Here is a 9492-nt window from a genome sequence, read left to right as displayed (position 1 = left end):
CATTCTCCATATTATTCACATGCACATGTTACAAACAGCCAATCTTGAAATATGTACACATTTTCTTATAGAAACCTTATAGAAACTATCATATAGTGAAATAAAACTCCATCTGAGTATACAAGGCAAGGGGATTGCAGTGTTGATCAAGATTGGTTGATAGGTGTGGATTGATGGGGTTTGATGGGTTGGTTGATGTGTTTGGGTTGATTATGGTCTACATACAGTACCGTATGGCTGGGCGGTAAACAGTACAGAGGGACTTCCTGGAAGCAGCACCAGGTTAGAGGGAGGAGTAACAGACTGGGGACATGAAGTGACAGTTCACACCCATCAGAGTCTCACAAAGGGCTCACAGTCAACAGGAAGAGAGAGCACACAGAGAGATAATGTGCTGATTCAGTCTTATTCTCTGCATGGATCAACAGACAAGCTATTGAACCATTAAATATTTTTGTCTCGTTACATTGAAGGACTGTTAAAACTTGATTATGGCTATGTAATATAATGGTAATATTATTCATTTATGGAATTACAACACATTGCTTCATAAAGCTTTAAATAGCATAGGAATACATATTTATGAATGCAGTTAAATATATTTATGAGCAATTGTGAAGAAGGCATTCATATAAACCTTGACCATGTGTTTCTATTACTTTCTCTAGGCATTACAGCAAAATACATCTTAGTTGAATAAAAGTGCTTAGAAGGTTGTTATGAATGCCACTGTAGCACTCATAAAGGTGTAATGAAATATTAATATGTGTATTGCTATATGTTGATATTAATACAACACCATTTCATATTCTATTTCACACTCGTCTTGTGCTCCAGACCAGTAGACACAGACAGAGATAGTGACCATTAGAGAAAGAGGAGAAAGAGGAGAGAGACCCCGGTGCTGTGATTGACTCATCAGTGCACGTAGAGGAAGGATGTGGGTCCTCATCTGGGCAGCTCTACTTCTCTCTCTGACAGAGAGAGTGACGTGCAAAAGTAAGGTCCCTTTTATCACTACCATTGTTAATACACACATGGCATACATCCCAACAGATACTATCTCATAACAATTTTTGACGAACAAGTGAAGTAGTAATAGCGCTCAAGAAATCCATCTAAAGCTCAGGAGGGTTATAGAAGGCGAGCGTCCCAACTGGAGACAGACCTGACAAAGAAGAACTGCAGTATGATCATCAACGACATCACTAAGACTGATGCTGGAGACTATCAACTAAGACTGTCCGGAACATTGAACAGTGGAAATAGAAATAAATCTACATTCCGAAAGAAAATAAAAATTGCAGTGAAAGGTGCAGCATTACTATTACTGTTAGTTACAGTGAGATGAGTATTACTTTAGTGTAATTAATCATGTACACTGACTGCAACATACGTAGATCCAATTTACAAAGCCCAAGATTTCCCAAGTCTCCCATTTCAAAGTGTTTATTTTTCTAAACCGGCTCTATGATTTCATACTTTATATGAGTATATGTTTCTGCAGGTTTCTACATGGATACAAAATCCATGTTATAGCGTGACTTAAATGTAAAGGTAAATTCCTATTGAGCCGACATGTGCATTTACCATGAATACGGGAACATTGTCTCTAAATGTAAATCATGCTATTGTACTGATCTTCCACGATCCTGATTGAATTTAGGCCTCAGTCTGTGTTTCTATTTCCTGTCTCCAGCTCTGACTCAGAAGCCCTCAGTGTTGACTCCCTCCTCTGACAGAGGGAGAACCAGTTACTCTGACCTGCACTGCCCCAGGGATCTGCTCTGGAACTCCTCCTAACATCACATGGACATGGAGAGGGACAGGAGACAACATCACTGAGCTCAGAGACAACACCACTATACAAAAGAAGAGGATCTGACCAGCGTTACTACAACCCACTTCTCAACTTTGACCTTTACACCTTCAGCTGAGCACCACACCACCAAGGTCACGTGTCAAGTGACATTCAAAGGGAACATCACCACTGAGGATACAGTGACTTTGAATGTGACTCGTAAGTGGCCTACATCATCTGACCTTATTTTGCACAACCCAACATCTTGTTGTGCTTCAACAGTTATATTTCATGACCATGATTAACTGATTATATACTTTATTTTCAAGTGAGTTTGTGTTTGCAACATGTCACAGATGCAAGCCGCTTCTGAAAACATACATGCTTTGTTCTCTTCATAGAGGAAGTATCTAAAGACATCTTGGCTATGCTGTTGAACCCACCACTGATTGCTGCATTTGCGATTGGTGCAGCCTTCTCAGCCACCATCTGTTGTATCTTCCTGTGTTTGACAGGGACATGTAAAAGGTACATGCATTCTGTTACTGAAGTACAGTTAGTGTTATATGAGTGTTGGTGATTGTCATCAGAAATTCATATTTCCTATCAAGAGTATCAGATATATTGTCAAAAGTTGCAATGCCTTGCACCATGTTGTAATGGAGGTGCTTGCTAATCCCTCTAACATATAGTTATTGAGACATTTTATTTTAATATTTTCCCTAGATGCAAAGAGAGGATCCCAAAGGACTCAGACTCCAAAAGCCCTATAACGAACCTGGAGATGGTGGCATGTGAAGACCAACAGGTGCAGTACCAGTTTCCTTCTTTATTCAGCTTTATCAACATTCAGTTAGCATTGACAGCATAAACAGATATTGGACCACCAAGCTAACAAGATTCCTAACACAGTGCTTTCTGTAATCTACTCCATAGATGGATGCAGGACGGGCTGTGCGGGGCGAACAGACCCCTCTACAGGTGGTGCTGATGGAGGGAGCTGAAAACACAGGACCCCAGACCAGTGGAGCTGCAGGAAACTCTGCCAAAGGGGAAGAACCAAAAGATGTGCACTACGCCGCTATCAACTACTCCCAACTGAAGAAGACTTCTGAGGAGGCAGAAAAAAGACCACCACAACAGAGTCAGAGTACGCCAAAATCAAACGAGAGAATAAGAAAGAAGGGATGAAGATGGAGGAGAGGGGAGTGGAGTGATGGACGAGGAGGAGAACGAGCCAGCAGCAGAGACAGATGAAAATACAGCGCTTTACTCCAATTTCAAGGCTATTATGGGTGGTGAGTGACAAAGCAATTTTCGCTAGAAACGTGGGGGATAGCATGCAGCATTATATAGCCATGTGTTCTTATATCATTTCCTGAATCCAGATTGAAAGTTTTATGTTGATACTGGGACTTTTGTTCAACTGAAACTACTGTAGTTTTGGTGTTGTTTCCTCATGTGCTGAATCAAGTTGGAATGTTTTATGATAATACAGAGACATTGTATAATAACTGAAACTACTGTAGTTAATAGTTTTGGTAAATGATTTATTTTACAGCCCTGTGTCAGATGGTACTGTATGTATCTGGTGGTTTTACATTTTCAATAAGAATATTTTCTAGTTGTACATAGAAGCAAGTTTTGGTAATGTTTTTGTAAAGTTTTTCAAGGAAGTGTCATTTTACTTTTGTAATGATTGTGTTTTGTCACCAGGTGGAAGGACTGACAAAGATGTGGTTTGGAAAAGTAGAGGGGTCAAACCATTTCTTTTTTTCCTCCTCTTTCCTTTCATTTTAGCATTTTGATTTGACAAGTGGGTGGGGATATTAGGTAGTATGTGTGGATGTAATCAATATATTTCTGTAAATACTGTTCTTATACACTGGCGAAAATGTTGGCAAAATGTTATTAAGAATTCTCATTTTGGGCTAGCCAGAGAGCTCAAATGAAATGAATCAAGAAAAAAAGTACATCATGCTTTTAAAGGTTGTGTGCTATAGACAGGTTGGTTGATTAGCAACAAAACAGATGCGTGCACAACTATGGGGTAAAACAGACGGGTTGGCTTAGATTGTTGACAACATGTAAACTATATTTAGTCTCCAGTGTTTGAAAATATAAATACATTTGTACAATGAGCACGGTGTTTCTGAAATACATTGGTTAGCTATGTAGCATTTTTTTGTGCCATATTAGCAAATAACACAAAAAAAGACATTTCAAGAACAACATACAACTTGATGAAACAAGCCACCTACAATTCCCCACATGGCAGCATTGTGTCATTGTTGCTAGATATCTGGCCATCCAGAATCACGACAACACACAGTCTTCTGCCCCATTGAAGCGTGCGTATCGTTTTCATGACATTGTCAGCTAACCCTTTTATGAGAATATTTTTTCTTCATAAGTGCGCATTATTGCAGTATTGTTTTACATTGAGGCACTACCTCACTTAAACTTTTTTTGTATATTCATTTGTTTGTTCTCTGAAATCTGTTAAAAGAATGTATAAGTAGTATATTTTCCAACTTACCATTTTTCATTCAACAGTATTATAGGCTACCAATTGAATAAATCAGGAATGGGCAACTTTGATGGGGGTGGAGGCCACAAGAAAAAAATCATCACAGGGGGCCTCAGTGGCTCAGAGGTCTGCATACCCACATCCATACCCACACATGAAGTCAGAGCCGGCCATATCCTTTTGGGGGCCCTAAGTTAAATGTTGTTTCCACCACCTTGCGAGCACAACATTTTACGTCTCCCCTCTTGAGGGCGGAGAGAAAAAATGAGGTTTTAGAGTTAATTTACTGTAATTCTACAAATTTTGCAATGGGGTGTAAAGAAAAGGTTGCCGTTTTAAAGCAAGTTTGCTTCAAATCCACACATTTTCCCATGGGGCGGAGAGAAAAATGTGCAGTTTTATAGTTAGCCTCCTGCAATTATACACATTTTGCCATAGGGTGGAGAGAAATGTTGGCAGCTTTTAATATGATATCTGAGTGAGAGTGACTAGTAAAATCAATGGGGCCCCCTCGGTCGATAACTCAACCATGATAACTACAAGTTTAGATAGCTGGCCGCTAGACTAACTTACCAACCTTTTTTTTTGCTGACATGGGTTAATTGAGTAACTATCAGTGACTGACATAACAAGAGAGAAACTGCTGATGCAAAACCAAATTTCGAAATTACACCTTGTGTATTATACTATTCTAACTCTCAACAGTAAGCTGAGACCCTGACTGAGTTCCCTTCCCTCCCCCAAAATATTATTATATATATTTTTTCTTTGGAAATTGATCCGTGGCCCTACAAAAGGGGGCCTCCACCAATTGGAATCCCTGGTATAAATATTAATCTGAATATTTTTTTCTTCTCCAAATTTTTTTTTTTTTATAGAACTATTTCAGTTCATTCACCATTTATTCTATGTTGACTTTGGAACACGTATCCATTCGACACATAGATTCAGTTCGACATTGTATCTGAGGCCATCTCCATTTGGAAGTAGTGAATTTTCTTCTTCCAACTTCTGAGTGGGCAAACAAACTGAAATGGTGCATACTGCCACCTAGAGTGTGTTATCTGGACAGGTATAAAGCTGAAGCAAGGATATGCATTTTCTTGGTACCATTTGAAAGGAAACACTTTGAGGTTTGTGGAAATATGAAAGGTATGTAGGAGAATATAACACATTAGATCTGGTAAAAGATAATACAAGAAAAAAACTACATTTTTTTTGTTTGTTTTTGTGCCATCATCTTTGAAATGCAAGAGAAAGGTCATAATGTATTATTCCAGCCCGGGTACAATTTAGATATTGGCCACTAGATGGCAGCAGTGTATGCGCAAAGTTTTAGTCTGATCCAATGAACCATTGCATTTATGTTCAAAATGTTGTATCAAGACAGTCCAAATGTACCTTATTTGTTTATTAACAACTTTTCATGTACAAAACTGTGCACTCTCCTCAAGCAGAGGCATGGTATTATTTCACTGTAATAGCTACTGTAAATTGGACAGTGCAGTTAGATTAACAAGAATTTAAGCTTTCTGCCAATATCAGATATGTCTATGTCCTGGGAAATGTTCTTGTTACATACAACCTCATGCTAATCGCATTAGCCTATGTTAGCTCAACTGTCCCGCAGAGGACCCACTAATCCTGAAGACGTTTTTAACCCATAGGAAGTCCCACCCAGTTGACTACTTCAAAATAGTTTAAGTCCTCAATGGCTCTGCCTGTGCTACAATCGGCCTTTGGGCTCAAGAGTCCTCTATCAAGTGGCGACCCGTCTTTCAGGGCAGGTGGGGCAGAGCCTTACCTGTTTAGCAAAAAACTATATATAGACATTTTATGCTGTTGCCTGTTTTGGATGTTATTTTGGCATTAATACGTGTCACCTATAAGTACGCAAACAATGTAAAAAAAAGATAATTGAGTTAATAAACATGGTATCTTTTTTGCTTTCTTGAGTAAGGCATCTCCAAAATGCAGGTGTTTCAGCCTAGCTCAGTCCTTTCTCTGGTGGTGGGGCAGCCAGCAGAAAATTTGGAGCGTAGGGTTTGGTAATGTTCTCTAGTTGTGCCACAATTGGCTCAGTGTTCGGTCACACATGGGGACACTACGGCACCGCAAAATTGGGTGCTGCCATAGATTTACATTAGAAGTGCCCATCCAAGAAGGCTCAAGGTCTACAGATAAAATGATGTCAAATCAGCATTGATTGGACACATCATGTCGACATCATACTTTCAAAATCTTAGCTAGCAAGCCAGACAAGCAGTCATCATCATGAATCTAGTTGACAATCTACTTGCAAATCCTTTTCAATCCTTGTCATATGAAGAGAAATTATACATAAAACATTTCGGTACTCACCGACCACAAGTTGGAAATGGCAAATTCAACAGTGAGTGGTTTGGAAGGAATCAGTGGCTAACTTGCAAAGCAAACACTAGCCTGCTATTCACTGGAGATGTGTGGTTCAAGTGTGGGTTTGAGGATATTTTTTTCCAAGCTTAAAAGGATAAACATTCACATGCAAAACCATGGGCCAGAATAGTTTGAATACATTGGCCATGCTGTCAATCCAGCATGACTTCTGCCGCATTCAAAACAACTGGAAACACGGAACTGGGAAATCTCAGACTTCAGTGAGTTCAAGACAACTGGGAACTCTGAAAAACTCTGACTGGGAAAATACATTTTGAATGATCATCCAACTCGAAATTCCAAGTCGGGAACTCGGGCCTCTTTCTCGGGCCTCTTTCTAGCTCTCTGACTGTTGTGTCATCAGCAAACTTTATGATGGCGTTGGAGTTGTGCCTGGCCATGGAGTCATGAGTGAACAGGGAGTACAGGAGGGGACTGAGCACGCACCCCTGAAGGGCCCCCGTGTTGAGGATAAGCGTGGCGGATGTGTTGTTACCTACACTTACCACCTGGGGGAGGCCCGTCAGGATATCCAGGATCCAGTTGCAGAGGGAGGTGTTTAATCCCAGGATCGATAGCTTAGTGATGAGCTTTGAGGGCACTATGGTGTTGAACGCTGTGCTGTAGTTAATGAGTAGTATTCTCACATAGGTGTTCCTTTTGTCCAGGTGGAAAAGGGCAGTGTGTAGTGTAATACAGATTGAATCATCTGTGGATCTGTTGGTGCGGTATGCAATTTGTCTACGGTTTCTGGGATAATGGTCTACGGTCTACGGTTTCTGGGATAATGGTGTTGATGTAAGCCCTGACCAGCCTTTCAAAGCATTTCATGGCTACAGACGTGAGTGCTACGGGTTGGTAGTCATGTAGGCAGTTTACCTTAGTGTTCTTGGGCACAGGGACTATGGTAGTCTGCTTGAAACATGTTGGTATTACAGACTCAGACAGGGAGAGGTTGAAAATGTCAGTGAAGAAACTTGCCAGTTGGTCAGTGCATGCTCGGACAACACGTCCTGGTAATCCATCTGGCCCAGCGGCCTTGTGAATGTTAACCTGTTTTAAGGTCTTACTCAATCGGCTGCGGAAAGCGTGATCACACAGTCATCCGGAACAGCTGATGCTCTCATGCATGTTTCAGTGTTACTTTCCTCGAAGCGAGCATAGAAGTTATTTAGCTCGTCTGGTAGGCTCGTGTCACTGGGCAGCTCTCGGTTGTGCTTTCCTTTGTAGTCTGTAAAAGTTTGCAAACCCTGCCACATCCAACGAGTGCCAGAGCCGGAGTAGTATGATTCGATCTTAGTCCTGTATTCAGCTTTGTCCGTTTGATTGTTCGTCGGGAGGCGGGATTTCTTATAAGCTCCGGGTTAGAGTCCCGCTCCTTGAAAGCAGCAGCTCTGCCCTTTAGCTCGGTGCGAATGTTGCCTGTAATCCATGGCTTCTGGTTGGGGTTTGTACATACAGTCACTGTGCAGCGACGCTCCTCAGCCCTGAGTCTCCAGCGAAGCTCCTCAGCCCTGAGTCTCCAGCGACGCTCCTCAGCCCTGAGTCTCCAGCGACGCTCCTCAGCCCTGAGTCTCCAGCGACGCCCTCAGGGCTGAGTCTCCAGCGACGCACCTTAGCCCATAGCCTTCAACAGTGGTCTACAGCCCTGAGCCTTCAGCGGGGGTGGGCAGGTTAGAATGGGGACTAAGGCCGGAGCCAGAGCCACCTCCGTAGTTGGAGGATTGGGGGGGGGGGTTAGGGTTAGGGTTAGGGTTAGGGGTTATTTGGGGTTATTTTTTGTGGGGTTTTTGTTTAGGTGCCTTCGGGGTCTGCACCTTTTGGGTGGGGGGGGGGGGGGGGTACTGTCACGTCCTGACCAGTAAAAGGGGTTATTTGTTATTGTAGTTTGGTCAGGGCGTGGCAGGGGGTTTGTTTTGTGTGGTTCGGGTTTTTGGGTTATGTTCTACATTTTCTATTTCTATGTGTTTATCTAGTTTATCTATTTCTATGTTGGGGTTTTGATAGGACCTCCAATTAGAGGTAGCTGGTTGTTGTTGCCTCTAATTGGAGGCCATATTTAGTTGGGTTAGTTTTCTCTTGTGTTTTGTGGGTGGATGTTTCTGTATAGTCTGTGCACCTTACGGGACTGTTTTCGTCGTTTGTTTTGTTTTGTGTTTTTTCCTTCAATAAATAAGAAGATGGTCAATATACCCGCTGCATTTTGGTCCACTCCTTACGACGATCGTTACACGGACAAGTGAAGTATTACTCATGACTCTATTAAATTCCCTCCATCAGGACAGGCACCTCCAGCAGCAGCTCCAGCAGCTGCAAACAAATACAGCAAACCTTCAGTCCAGAAAAAATAACAGCACAGACTGGCCTATGTGCTGTTATTTCATGTACTTTCACTCACCCTGATCACGTCAAGTTTAGAACAGCAATATGGTACAAATGCCCTACGAACGGCAAATGCGTTAAGGGTAACGACATCATTTTTGAGGCAGAGGACTGTAGAGCTGTCTGGGAGTTTATTGGGCGCCCTCTAGTGAACATTATTACTACTACCACCACCAAGCTGAAGAATCAGACATTTTCTGTCTTGGCTACTTTTCCCATGTTCAACAATTCAAGGTGATCCTCAGATACAACTATTGTCTTTTTACACACAATTATCTTGACATATGTCATTCTTACCTGAGATAAAAGCAACATAGGCTCATTAGAATATGTACAAAATAGTGATATTAACCATTTCAGTTAT

At 41.5% G+C, this 9492-nt stretch overlaps 1 long non-coding RNA gene across 1 annotated transcript; it reads left to right on the top strand.

The window, feature by feature from the left end:
• The first annotated feature begins 2995 nt into the window (after nucleotides 1-2995).
• Nucleotides 2996-3942, top strand: LOC115186285 (uncharacterized). The gene is made up of 2 exons (XR_003875669.1): nucleotides 2996-3099; nucleotides 3518-3942. It is a non-coding gene; the product is annotated as an uncharacterized LOC115186285 (long non-coding RNA).
• Nucleotides 3943-9492: the final 5550 nt, after the last annotated feature.

This window comes from Salmo trutta, unplaced genomic scaffold, assembly GCF_901001165.1.
Source record: "Salmo trutta unplaced genomic scaffold, fSalTru1.1, whole genome shotgun sequence".
Taxonomy (NCBI): Eukaryota; Metazoa; Chordata; class Actinopteri; order Salmoniformes; family Salmonidae; genus Salmo; species Salmo trutta.
Note: the sequence above shows the minus strand (reverse complement) of the source record. Positions and strands in the feature narration are given on the sequence as shown.